General features: G+C 40.7%; 1 long non-coding RNA gene across 2 annotated transcripts in view; it reads right to left on the bottom strand.

Annotated features, from left to right (window-relative positions):
• Positions 1-251: 251 nt before the first annotated feature.
• LOC149795626 (uncharacterized) overlaps positions 252-14,495 on the bottom strand; it is a 243,489-nt gene continuing 229,245 nt past the window's right edge. For both annotated transcript variants that reach the window (XR_016422368.1, XR_016422369.1), the window contains exon 5: positions 252-582. This is a non-coding gene — a long non-coding RNA (uncharacterized LOC149795626). The remainder of the gene's footprint in view (positions 583-14,495) is intronic.

Genomic DNA, 14,495 nt, shown 5'->3' with positions numbered 1-14,495 from the left:
AAAAGTTATGATAGATGCAAATAATAAGTAGTGTTCAACCTGCTTAACATGAATAAAAAGTCACAATTCATGATACAATGAATAGAATGATTGGCAAGAAAGTCAATAAACTCCAAAATTAGGGAAATTAAAATAGAATATCTATCCATGCATTTTATAAACATTTTTTATTTGAATACAAATAAAACAACACATTTGAATTACTAACATCATTACAGAAGGGAAAAGTAAACCGCCAAAATATACATTTATACAGTGGTATGATTCTATTTTTAAAAACTCAAGACAGCTTAAGTGTTTGGATTAAACAAAAAATCAATCTGGGTATAGTCATAAAGTTCATGAAGAATAGTTAGCACACAGGATGATAATAAATTGCTCGTTGATCCATTAAAGAGGTGTTATCTCCTTTATGTATACGATGATAATTTCAAAATCATGACCAAAAAATAAGAGATAGTCCTTCATGCATGTCCAATGTATGGTACTCTTATGCAGGGGCTTATTTGATGTTCTGGAAGATTCTGGTTCTCACTAATGGGAGGATGGATTTTCCATCATTAGATCGGGTGTATTTTCCTCCTGGAAATTAATAGCTAAGTAATAGCGCAGGTAAAATATTACTGATACAAAATTTTTGTCTAATAAATATACACGTATCAGCAAATGGTTTGTTGTTGTATATTAATTATCAATCAATCATCCTGTGTGACCAGCATTGGTTTACTAAGCCGTACTTAATGATCAACAAGATATAAACATCTTATGATCAATCATCATATGAAAAGTCCTTGTGAACAATCATTCTTGCGATCAACAGATCATGACCACACAAACACACACACGGGCACACACACATATGAAAAGTCCTTGTGAACAATCATCCTTATGATCAACAGATCATGACCACACAAACACACACACACATATGAAAAGTCCTTGTGAACAATCATTCTTAGGTTCAACAGATCATGACCACACAAACACACATGCACAAACACACACATGTTAGAGTGCATTAATTATTGAGAGAAAAAAAACTGTTCAAAATGCTGTACTGAAATCAAGACATCAGAAATAGAGTTAATACCCTTTCTTTAATACTCTGTAGATTACACACCTTCATGATCACAAAATGTTGCAATTAAACCTCTAATTTCAAGTTTGAAAATTGGGACATTAGTAAAACATGATCACAAAGACTAGGAGATTAGTGTTTGTAATTTTAGCCTAACTCTTGTCATCAACTGTCAATTGCCAGAGCTGTCAAAATGATGACACTTTTGTAGTTGTCAAAGATTAAGAAATTAAATAAAATGGTATACTAGACCTAAAGAGTTCATTTGGTGCAAGGACACAAGTAGGGATCAATTGTTGTCAAAGAAAAAATGTCTTAGATATTTTATCTTGATTGAGAGGATTTCATAGTGTCTCCAACTATTGTACTACATATCCATTTACAGATGAACAATGATAAGAAACATCCTACATAAAAGAACTGCAGCCTATGCCTTGCCCTATCCACCACCCAGAGACTAAGCCTGGTGCCTTTATGAATGCCTCAGACAAATGTAGTAAGGACTTTTTATATGATTTAACTGTTTTTCCAATTTTCTAGTCTGGTACATAGCCATGTTGACTAGTATCCACATCTTCCAAAACAGTACAAGCAGAATCTTTACAGCACACTCACCCCATGACCTTATGGACATTAATCATTTAGTTTAACAGTTCTAGTTCTATGTAAGTGAGAACAGGCATTTGTGTTTAAGCAAATTAATTAAATGATTATTTTCAGGACTTACAGTTAGTTTTAGATTTTGAAAATGCTGATGATATTAGAGACAAGATAGTGGTTAAGTTTCTCTAATCAGCAAGAGTATCTTGTGCACAGATTTTAAAGAAATAGCTATTTTATACTTGAACTCTGACAATCTTTGCCAATCCTTACACATAAACTACATTGATTTAACATTTATATTTTGAGGAAGAGGTTGAAAGTGAGTGTGAGTCTGATCAGATATATTATATCATTTATGTGTTTTCAAATCAACTTCTAGACAACTCATTAGTGAGATATCAAATGTTTAGTTTAATGCAGGGGGTGCGTGGCCTGGGCCTGACGTCCAGCTTGCCAAAGGAAAGTGAAGCGTCTCTCATAGCCTCTCCTTCCCAGGTGTAGTGATCGCCGCAGGACCACTGTCTCGCTCTGCGGGGCAGGAGGTTACTTGCATATGGCCTCTCCTACACTAATGTGTCCACAGCAGCACCTTCACGCGGTGCCCCCTGTTTTTAACAGAGCCTGCTGTGTGGCGCGACCGAGTACCCGGCGGTATAACTGGGTGGGCAGACTGGGCTCATTAGCCTTGGCAGGCAACCAGTCTAAGAGAAGGGAAACTCTGACCCCAAACCCAGGCAGATGAAGCTCGTTAGCCTTGTCAGGCAGTTCATCTAGGAGAAGGAAACTCTGATTCAAAACCAACCAAGTCCCATCCATTGGATTATGGCTCCACTGCCTTGTGGATATCTTCGGGAGAAGGAAAGGCTATGGGAGTAAACCCAGACAGAAAATCAGGAGTGGAGCCCCTAAGGCGGCTGGGGGTCGACTACGACCTCCTTCCGGCAGCTCCTGCATCCAAACTGGTGCCAAATGTCATGCTCAGCGTTCCTTTGGACCCCACCAGCAAGGACGAGAGGGGGATCCTGACGTCTGGGCAGCCCAGGATCTCCATACTCCACGCCCAGGCTTGCGCCCTGGAGAGGACACTCCAGTCTCGCTACTGAGTGAGGAAACAACACGGAAGCTGACAGTTTACGGGTTATAAGTCCCACCCGATTGGCGTAGGGAAGGGGCGCCACGGGTCAGCTTTGACGGTGGGAGGGATCATCGTGTCCCACTGGCCAACTATCGCCCGCCTCAAGCCGGGCAGCCCCCGGTCAATAAGGTGTTGACCCGCCATCGTCTGCCTGCTCCAGTGGGTGTCTGGAGCTCAGTGTGTTGTTCAGCATGACAAGCAGACGGTAATTCCACACCAGACAAAAGAAACAAGAAACCAATAAAGAAGACTCCAGCTCTTCGATTTGCAAGCTGGAATGTGCGCACCATGTGTACAGGCATCTCCGATGACCTCAGAGAAGTGGACGACACCAGAAAGACGGCCATCATCGATAGAGAACTCACCAGACTAAATATCAGCATAGCTGCCCTCCAGGAAACCAGGCTCGCCTCTAGTGGCTCCCTCAGAGAGGAAAACTACACCTTCTTCTGGAAGGGTCGAGAACCTGAGGAGCCCCGTCAGCACGGAGTGGGCTTTGCCATCAAAAACAATCTCCTGGCCTCGGTTGAACCTCCCACAGGGGGCACTGAGCATCTCTTGTCCATCCACCTCACCACTACTTCAGGTCCTGTCAACATCATCAGTGTCTACGCCCCAACCCTCACGTCATCAGAAGACGTGAAGGATCAGTTCTATGGGCAGCTGGACGAACAGATCAAAGGATGCCCCAAAAATGAACCACTATTCCTCCTCGGCGACTTTAATGCCAGAGTAGGTGCGGACCAGGAGTCCTGGCCTACCTGCCTCAGATATCATGGCACTGGAAAGACCAATGAAAACGGCCAGAGACTGCTGGAGCTATGCACCTACCATGGCCTGTGCATCACAAACACCTTCTTCAAGTGTAAGCCACAACAAAAAGTGTCATGGAAACACCCCAGATCTCATCACTGGCACCAACTCGACTTGGTCATCACCAGGCGCTCTGCCCTTAACAGCGTCCTCTCCACCAGAACCTACCACAGTGCAGACTGTGACTCCGACCATGCCCTTGTGAGCAGCAGAGTGCGACTACAGCCACACGCGCTACACCGCTCAAAACCAAAAGGACGTCCTCGCATAAACACTGCACAGATGTCAGTCCCTGCCAAGGTGGAGGAGTATGTGTCTGCCCTGAACAAGGCTCTCCAGGACCTGCCTGAGTATGACGCTACAGCCAAGTGGAACGCCATGAAGGGTGCCATCTACAGTACAGCTATGTCAACGTTTGGCAAGAAGGAACGACCCAGCCAGGACTGGTTCAATGCACACCTATCAAGGATGGAACCACAAATCGAGGAGAAACGAAAAGCCTTCATAGCTTACAAAAAATGCCCTAATGAATGGACGCTTGCTGCTCTCAGAAGTGCCCGAAGTAACACCCAACGCATTGCTAGACAGTGTGCGAACGAGTACTGGCAACAACTGTGTGAAGGAATCCAACGCAGTGCCGAGTCCGGACACATCCAAGGCATGTACAGTGGCATCAAGAAGGCTCTAGGCCCTACAGTGAAAGGGGTCGCTCCCCTGAAATCCCTGACGGGAGAGAAGATCACAGACCGTGGGCAACAGATGGCCAGATGGGTGGAGCACTACTCAGAACTATACTCCCGAGAAACGTCAGTCACTGATGCAGCCCTCAGCAGCATAAAGAATCTGCCCACCATGGAAGAGCTCGACAAAGTGCCAACCTTAGAGGAGCTCAGCAAAGCAATCGACTGCCTTCCAAACGACAAAGCACCAGGTAGTGACAGCATCCCGCCCGAAGCTATCAAACGTGGAAAACCAGCATTGATTAAACCACTGCACGACCTACTTTGCCGCTGTTGGGAGGAAGGAGTAGTCCCCCAAGACATGCGTGATGCCACAATTGTGACCCTTTACAAAAACAATGGCGACCGCAGTGACTGTAATAATTACAGAGGGATCTCGCTCTTGAGTATTGTTGGTAAAGTGTATGCCCGCATCATACTCAACAGGCTGCAGTTGCTGGCAGACCGTGTGTACCCGGAATCACAGTGCGGCTTCAGAGCAGGCAGGTCGACGACAGACATGATCTTCTCCCTACGACAACTCCAAGAGAAGAGCAGAGAGCAAGGTCAACCACTCTACATGATGTTCATCGACCTCACCAAGGCCTTTGACTTGGTCAGCAGGAAGGGCCTTTTTGAACTTCTGAGTAAGATCGGTTGCCCCCCAAAACTCCTCAGCATGATAATCTCTTTCCATGCAGATATGAAGGGAACAGTCCTGTATGATGGATCATCCTCAACTTCCTTCCCAATTAACAGTGGTGTGAAGCAGGGCTGTGTGCTGGCACCAACACTTTTTGGGATCTTCTTCTCCCTGCTCCTGTCCTACGCCTTCGACACGTCCACGGATGGCATATATCTACACACCAGGTCTGATGGGAGGCTGTTCAACCTGGCACGACTGCGCTCAAAGACCAAAGTGAAAGCTGTGCTCATCAGGGAGATGCTTTTTGCAGATGACGCAGCTCTTGTGGCCCACACGGAGGAAGCCCTCCAGAGACTGGGAGACCGTTTTGCTGTTGCCTGCACGCAGTTTGGTCTCACAATCAGCTTGGAAAAAACAAATGTCAGCGTGCAAGATACCACCATTGCCCCTTCAATCAAAATCAGTGGTGTCACACTGGAAGCAGTCAACAACTTTACCTACCTAGGGTCAACCATCAGCAACACTCTCTCGATTGATATGGAGCTGGACAGAAGGCTTGGAAAGGCAAACACCATCATGGCTCGATTAACAAAGAGGGTTTGGGAAAACAACGCGCTGACAGAGCACACCAAGGTCCGAGTCTACCAGGCCTGCGTTCTCAGCACCCTTCTATATGGAAGTGAGACGTGGAGTACCTACATGAGGCAAGAACGCCGGCTCAACTCCTTCCATATACGGTGCCTAAAACGCATCCTGAAAATCAGCTGGCAAGACCGTGTTCCACACAGCGAGATCCTGCAGCATGCAAGTACCCCCAGCATGTACTCCCTGCTAATTAAACGCCGCCTTCGATGGCTGGGTCACGTCCGACGCATGGAGGATGGAAGACTGCCAAAGGACATCTTATATGGATAGCTGGCCACTGGCATGAGAAGAGTCGGACGCCCCTCACTCCGTTTCAAAGATGTGTGCAAGAGGGACATGAAGGCATGCAACATTTCACCCGATGGCTGGGAAGAGCTGGCTGAGGACCGAGGCACCTGGAGACTGATGGTAAACAATGGCATATCAGTCGCTGATGCGAGGAGAGGCCAGTTGGCGGCAGAGAAACGTAAGAGAAAGAAGAACGCAACAACAACCACAGTAACGCAGACTTCCCAGTATGTCTGCACCAACTGCAGTAGGGACTGTCACTAACGTATAGGCCTGCACAGCCACAGCAGACTTTGCCAACAGAGACAGACAACACCCCAAGGGCGCTATTCGCATGGTCTTTCGAGACCGAGTCGCCAATGATGATGATGATGATGAGTTTAATGCAGGAAACACAGATCTATGTACCAGAAACAATCAAGCCAGTTATAGAAATATGATATCAGGATGTCTCCTGTGAAGTCTGCTAGACTGATATATATACAGGGGCTGAAATCTCAATCATCAAGCCTGAAGCAACCAGGAAGTCCAGTCAAAGACAGCCAACCTAAGACAGCCAACCTAACTCCCAATAAAGTAACAACCCAGAAATCAACCAAGAAATGGCTGAAAAAACAACAAGAACAACGACTTCCAAAATTGCCTGAAAACATGCGGTTCTTCCTTTGGCTATTGAAGACCTCTTTCGGATAACTCTATCTTATGTGGCCCTAATCAAACATGATCCTTTCCATACCGCCTTCAAAATTAACAACTCCAGCTCAAAATGTGATACTCAAAAATAATCGGGGTGACTAACACCCTGATGATTGGCACTGTTTTTTCAAAACCTGAGTACACTCTGTGCACATAATTCCAACTACTATAAATAATGATAAACAAAATTACAAAACTCAGTTGATTAGGTTAATTACACAAATGGCTTACACAACATTGGAACAAATCTTTATTGTCCAATCGTACAACTGGAACTAATTTGGTTAAAAAAGGCCTTGGCGTTTCTAGCTTCATGTGGCATCTGGCGCGTCCTGAACATGTCTCTCCTTCCATGCCTCATCTAGACATCATAATTAAGTGTGACACTCACACATAAACGCAGCATTGTGGTGGCTCCATTCCTACAACCCCGACTGATTAAGTATCCCGGTCAACAGGAATTGACAAGTCGCAAAAGCATTTAGTTTGCATAAGCGACTATAATTTTATTCATTTCAGTGTAGTTAGAGAGACTTCAATTTAAAAGTGCTCCAATTCCTTCCCCAAGGAGCAATTAAATAGCCTACCATGTTGACACAAATCAGTGGTACATGCTCGAAGAGAACAAACCTCTATAATCCAACATAAATAGATAGGTTAGAGAGAGCTTTTGAATTTGAATTTGGTAGATCCCCATTTTAACACACAAAGAACATTTATACAAATAAGCAAGTCTTATGTGTACATATTGATGGAATTTGAACATTCAGGAAAAATGATTAGTAAGTGTCAAAAAAGCATATAACTGCCAAAAGGACTTTCACTGAAATGTTGACATTGTGGTTTTCTCTGTCATCGGCTTGGACTTTTACTGAACTGTCAACATTGTGGCTTTCTCAATTATCAGCTTGGCAGCTTGGACTTTTACTGAAATGTTGACATTGTGGCTTTCTCAGTTATTGGCTTGGACTTTCACTGAAATGTTGACATTGTGGTTTTATCTGTTATCGGCTTGGACTTTCACTGAACTGTTGACATTGTGGTTTTATCGTCTTGGTAAGGTTTGGTTTGGTGCTTTACAGCACAGTAGGTTCTTTAGTGCTGAGGCAATTGGAAAATTAAAAGTTCCTTGCCCAAGGACACACCATGGTAGTTGACTGGTTGGTCCACTAGTGGGTTCTGAACTCGCATCCTTTTGGTAGGGTGTCTGGCATGCCATATACTGAGCCAGTGTGGCTCTCTCTCTCTCTCTCTCTCTGTTACTGGCAATGGCCAGTAACCCAAAAAGGTTAATGGAACAAGTTTAAATGTGTTCCCTGAAGGTCAAAATATGTGACCTTTTCTGCTGCTTGGTAATAATGGGGAAAAATAATTTCAAACCTAAGCAAACAATATATGTAAAGCAACTTTATTGAATTCAATCAGTTAAATTTTGGTACGGGCTGGGTCAGCATTATACACGTTAAATTTTGGTACGGGCTGGGTCAGCATTATACACGTTAAATTTTGGTACGCGCTGGGTCAGCATTATACACGTTAACCTCCCAACCAGCAATAAATGCAAAGATGTCTCCTGAGATGAGGGGTGTCTTATTTTATCGCTCAATGAAATCTCCTGCATGCTCAAAATTATTGTCAAAAAAAATTCCAAAACCTTTTTCTTTTTTCACACCTTGCTGCCAGTTTTGTACATTTATGGTAAAGACCTCCTGTGACCATGTGATTCTGAGCTGGCTTATGCAGGGTCTGCATGACACTTTTACTGCTAATCTGACAGACAATAACCTAAAAGTAATAACTGAGTATACTAGTGTAATCAGTCATAATTTACAAAGGATTAAGCATGTTAATGGATTAAGGATGATCATAGAATTAGATTACATGGATTCTTTTGGTCAATTTGTCTTTAGTGCTTAAATTTTATTCAGATGGATTATACTATGTGTGATCAGAAGCAATTTGGAAAAGATTAAAGATGTTAACGGGTTATGGTTGGTCTAGTGATCTCTAAAGAGCCCAAGTGGCATAAAATAGGTGTTTAGCTTCAGTAAAGGTTGTCAAGATATCTGAGCATCATTTCTGAAAGCAAAAACGCCCAAATCTGAACAAGTGAAATATCACATAAAACTCAATCACAGATATGTTGTTGTTGTTGTTGTTGTTGTGGGGTTTAACGCCATTTTTCAGCACGATAGGCTATACATGGCAGCCAGTATTAATGGTGGAGGAAGAACCCGGAAAACCCCGGAAAGAACCACCGACCCACGAGAAGCTACTGGCAAGCTTTCTCACATGCCCACATTGGCTGAATCTTAGACTTGAACCGCCGCAGACAGAGGTGAGATGGCAGTGATCCGTAACGAAGAGTGCTTTAGACCACTCGGCCACGCGGGGCCCCAAATCAATCACAGATATAAACAAGAATTTCAGTGGTGGAATTAAGTTTCCAAAATCTGACCCAGAAAGCACCTACACTAAGCAGTTCTGGAGGTTTTGTGTGTGAAAAATGACATATTTATTAACTTTCATTCTAGAACTTGTGGCTTGCACCAAACATAAAATCCATGCAAACTGGTAACCAATTAAAAAACAACAGTGAACAGTTCCTGGAAAAAGGTTTTCTTTTCTTTGAATTTAAAAAAAGCGCATTAGTCACAAGCTGAATAAAATTGCCATTATCTGTAAATGAGCATGGCAATAAATACAAAGATGTCTCAACCCCAAAATGTGCACATTATCAACAATTAATGAGTGAAATTTTTATCCATTCCCAATCAATTCTGTTGAAAATGTATCAGTGGGTAGCCCATAAACCAAATATAAAAATATGAGAATGGTAATCTAGCTTGACTTGATATACAGAGTTTCTCCCAAAAGATCAGGGGCCAGGCTAATAAAATGGTCCCAAAAAGTAGTGGTGGGTTTACTCCCATAAGATCAGGGGCCAGGCTAATAAAATGGTCCCAAAAAGTAGTGGTGGCTTTACTCCCATAAGATCAGGGGCCAGGCTAATAAAATGGTCCCAAAAGGTAGTGGTGGGTTTACTCCCATAAGATCAGGGGCCAGGCTAATAAAATGGTCCCAAAAAGTAGTGGTGGGTTTACTGTCAGACAAATAATTTAAGACTCTTTAAAGTCTTCATTTGGCATATGTGGTAAAATAACATGCTGAACAATATATACACACACACCAGTATTTACATATGTGGTTACAGACAAGATTAATGCCTATTATTTGACCCTGCAATCTTTATTAAATTCTCCAAAATGCTTCCTCCTATTTCAAAAATGGGCAGCCCAAAGCTAATTCTGTCCAGTTTTCTTTCCATCCTTAAAATCTTGGTGATGTGAAATATTGAATAAAAAGACCAGGATGGTTAAAATCACAGACCTGGTTGACTTCTGTCTAAGACCAATACAAGTGATGCTGAGCTTGTAAGAAATATGGGTCTTTCCTATGCTGTTGATTGCAAAGTTATGAAAGCAATTGTTTCAATGTTATTCTGCATATGATAGAATATCAGGATCATTTGTTGTCAAATGCTGGTAGGCCTTAATTACATGGATGATCTCTATCAAAATTGGTAAAATTCTACTGAGTTGTTTTAGGGAATAAATTCTTTAAAGGTTTTTCAAATTTTAGCAATGTGCCTAGACCTGTTCTGTCAAATTTGGAAAAATTCTGTTGATCATTTTTGGGAACAAGTTTAAGGTTTCTCTGTTTTTAGTAATGGTGGTTCAATATCATTTAAACTATTTGAAAACCCTTCATGCCAGAATGCTGTCCAATTTTTGGTCAAATTCAGTTGAACAGTTTTTGTGAGTGAGTTCTTTAAGGGTTTTTATTATTTTGGTAATGGTGGTTATAGTTGATGGCAGACCAGCATCATATGCTAATTTTGGTTAAATCTGGTCCATGCTGCTGTGCTGTTTGTGAACTTTAAAATATCAATGGTTGATGGATACACAAAGGACAACACAGCTGGACTGAGGCTACACCAAAACTCACTTGACCATATGACCAGATGAGCTAAAAACATGTCAATCATGTTGTAATATTTATGCAAGTGAATGTGCACAACATATACATTGTTGAAACTCTAAACATTCCAGAACAATTTACAGCTAAGTACTATTTATAGTACGTGATTTATAATATTAATTCAGCAATTTAATTTAACATTATATGCTACTACATGTACTGTACTAAAGATCAAGTTCTTGTACTGATTTGTTCAACAGCCTGCTAACAACTACAACTCATCTGAGCATGCCAATTAATTCTGCAATATAGATAAAGACAGGAAAGCACATATTCCTGCAATATCTTGTCCCCTTTTCCCCTCTCCTTGGGGACTATGTCATAAAATTCACTACAAAGCCCTGTCATTTTCTTTTCTGAAACCACAGAGTTTTATCAAGATTTTAAATTAAGTGATGTCTCTTAAAGGAAAAGTTAAGCAGTTGTAAAATATGATCAAATGAAGGACACATTACTGTGATGTGAACAGTCTCATCTGAATGAAAGTGTTTTCCTCTCCCCTACACAAAAAATATATAATTCATATAATCCCACACACACACACACACACCACAACTTACATGGTTTACAACGTCTTTTCAATTTTTATGCTAATGTACAATGTTTTGTACAGCCACAGAAAGTTGTTTTGGTTTCAGAGAGTGTTCAAGGACTTTTAAAAGTTTTCAGTGTGTAAATGTTACAAATGTAAACTGAACTGTCTCCATATGTAATTTGTTTATCAAAACGTCTATGGGTATACAAGAACAAAACAAAATCCCATACGACTAATTAGCATATCACTCCAGCCAAGGGATGCTACTCCATCTGTTAACTATTTGTGTCATGTGTCATTTGATCCATGTTTAACCCTATTTTATCCCATTTTATTTATTCATTACCTTTGAAAGTATATAAACAATGCAAATTTTGCATATTGCTTACAAATACAGTTATTTCTAATAAATTGTGGAATCATAAATTCTAAGGTGCTATTTTTCTTGGGAAGCAGCTACAATTTATCATGTTTGAAACTGCTGTCAAAATTAAATGTACCTGTTTTCTGCATAATTTTGCCAATATTTCCAAAAGAGACACACCTCTAATTGTAAAAGAATATGCTCATTTTCTTTCAAACTTTCCAATTACAAAACTAAAACTTAATATACCCTGTAAGTACAGACAACAGTTACAACATCACTGTTTCCAAATTGCTTTTAATGTTCTGGCACATTTTCAAACTCGCAAACTAATTTTTGCTTGCTAATTTTCAATGAAATGGGGTTACATTTTGATTGCTAATTTTCAATGGGGATACATCTTGATTCTTTTTCTTGATTCGAATATCACATTTTGTGCTTTAAAAAGTTTTGAAGATACAAAAACCTGAATAAGCTATAACTGAGAAGATAGGAGCTTAACAAAGAACTTTGTGGAGCTTAAAAAAACATGAAATTATACATTTGATATCTGCATCAGTTTCCCTGAGGAATAAAGATGGCCAGGGGATTGGGTGCATCACATTATGCACCTGACATTTTTCATGCTTCTTGTTGTTGTTTGTTATAGATTCTTGTTTTAGTAGTGAGATTATAAACAGTTGGCAATTCAATATGATGTTTTGTCTTCCCAACTTGTACAGCTACTCACACGAGTCAGTTGGCATTGGAAATAGAAACAGTGACTGGGTGGAGTTAATCGGCACTCCACTTGTTACCACAGATTTAAATCCACTGTACAGCGTACAGAGTTAGTATCCGAAGGTTTTCCATTTAAAATCCATAGCAATGGACAAATTTCATATCCATATGAAAATGCCTTTGCTGTAGCACTAAGTTCATTCAGTGTCCCTTACCTTATTGCAACAGTATAATATAATGTTCACCTATGAAATGTTACTAAGTTAGCGATCACTGTTATTCTGCATGCAATTCTATTCATCGCTGTTTACTACCAAAGCCACCGTACAATTGTAAATATTTTATGTAAACAACATATATATATATGTCCTATACATATGTCACAAACTAGCATAAGAAACTCTGACTTGATGTGATAAAGTTCAAATAAATATGCCAGAGGTAATAATGTTCCAGATGGGGACACAACAAGTATGCTGCAGAACAAATAAAGTTTTATTAAACACAATATTACTGTATTTACTCATGAAAAACACACTCAAATGCAACCAATGTATATCCATCCAGACCTGCTGCCACCCCTACTCCCACCCAACCAGCCAAATCTGTTGACAGCTCCGATAGTGCTGAAGCTAGTGATTGGCCCTAGAAGTGTTGGGTATACAGTGTTTTAGTTTCTAATGACTTTGTGTGAACAGTGTAGTAGTACCTTATCTGGCAGCACATCATGCCTCCAGATAAGTGTCTACAGTCAGTAATTATATAGTGTTGAACCAGATGTGCCACCACTTTATGAATCCTGGCACATCTGGGTCAATATTGTGTGAACTACCAATGAATCCAGATTAAAAGTCTAAGTTGAACCTGATCTGTCCAAAAAAAAAAAGAACCCCAGAAAATCTGGGTCTATAGTGCTGATCTGGGTCAAGAACGTTCTAGCTACTAATGACGGTGTGAACGACATATAACCATATCTGTCACCGCATTATGAACCCTGACAGATCTGGGTCAATATTGTGTGAACTACAAATGACTCCAAACAAAAAGTGTAACTGAACCCGATCTGGGTCAAGACTGTTCTAGCTACTAACGACCAAGTCCATCCAAGTAAGGCAGTTGATATTTTCCGTAAGTTTGACCAGTTTTCAGTAATGTTTAACAAAATACCATAAACTGTTATTGTAAAGCTGGAAAACTAATTAAATGTTCGGTATTCGGAACAATTAGGAACGTGCAGAGACGATAAACATTATGTTCAACTGAAAAGTTTGTAAAGTACACGTAGACTTTATTTACCACTAATACAGTTGCACAAATGTTAGTCCCAAACCCTATGGAGCTCAATGGCTTGTTGCTATCTTTCAACTTCATGTAATTTTTGGAAATTCTTTTTTCCATTTCACATGACGACAGCAATCGTATTTCCCGCCACGAGTCATACTCAAATTGGCACGTGATGTCCAATAAACATAATTGTGTCCCTTCCAGCTTTTATTCACGAGAATCTGAATATTCCTTTTTATTTTTCTGTGTTAATTATTAACACTTTTCAAGAAGCTTGTTTCCTCTTTTGTCTTAAACATGCATCGCTTGCTGGACGCCATTTAAAAAAAAATCTATGATCAACAGTTTTTTCATGTAGATGCTTCGCTTGAACAAATATGTGCAGTTTAAAGCATCTAATGTGCTGCTGTAAAGTTAGTCTGGTTCCCTGACCAATTTCACTACTTCTAATATGAAACCCAGATCCAATTCAAACACGGATGAATAAAGCTAATGGATTTTTTGGCAATTATAATTTTTCCATAGTTTTTGCTTGTATGCCGTAAGTCTGTATTTTATGGATAAATTTTGTAAGACTTAAGGCAAAATCGCAAGAGTTGGCAGGTCAATACTGAAAGATCTGGGTATACTCTGTTCAAGCCAAAAGTGACTGAACATTGTAGACTGAGCCTGATCTGCTGCCACATTATGAACCCAAGCAGATCTGGGTTTATTGTCTTTTAGCTACAAATGACTCTGTATGAAGGATGTAGAATTATATCTGTCACCACATTATGAACTCCTGCAGATCTGGGTCAAAACTGTTTAAGCTACTAATGACTCTAGGTGAACAGTGTAGATTGAACCTAAACCTCCACCACATTATGAACTCCTGCAGATCTGACTGGAGAGTGTTCTAGCTACTTGTAAGTGAACAGAACTGAACTAA

The sequence above is a fragment of the Sinohyriopsis cumingii genome, chromosome 7 (assembly GCF_028554795.1).
Source record: "Sinohyriopsis cumingii isolate HCF-2022 chromosome 7, ASM2855479v2, whole genome shotgun sequence".
In the NCBI taxonomy this organism is placed as follows: domain Eukaryota; kingdom Metazoa; phylum Mollusca; class Bivalvia; order Unionida; family Unionidae; genus Sinohyriopsis; species Sinohyriopsis cumingii.
Note: the sequence above shows the minus strand (reverse complement) of the source record. Positions and strands in the feature narration are given on the sequence as shown.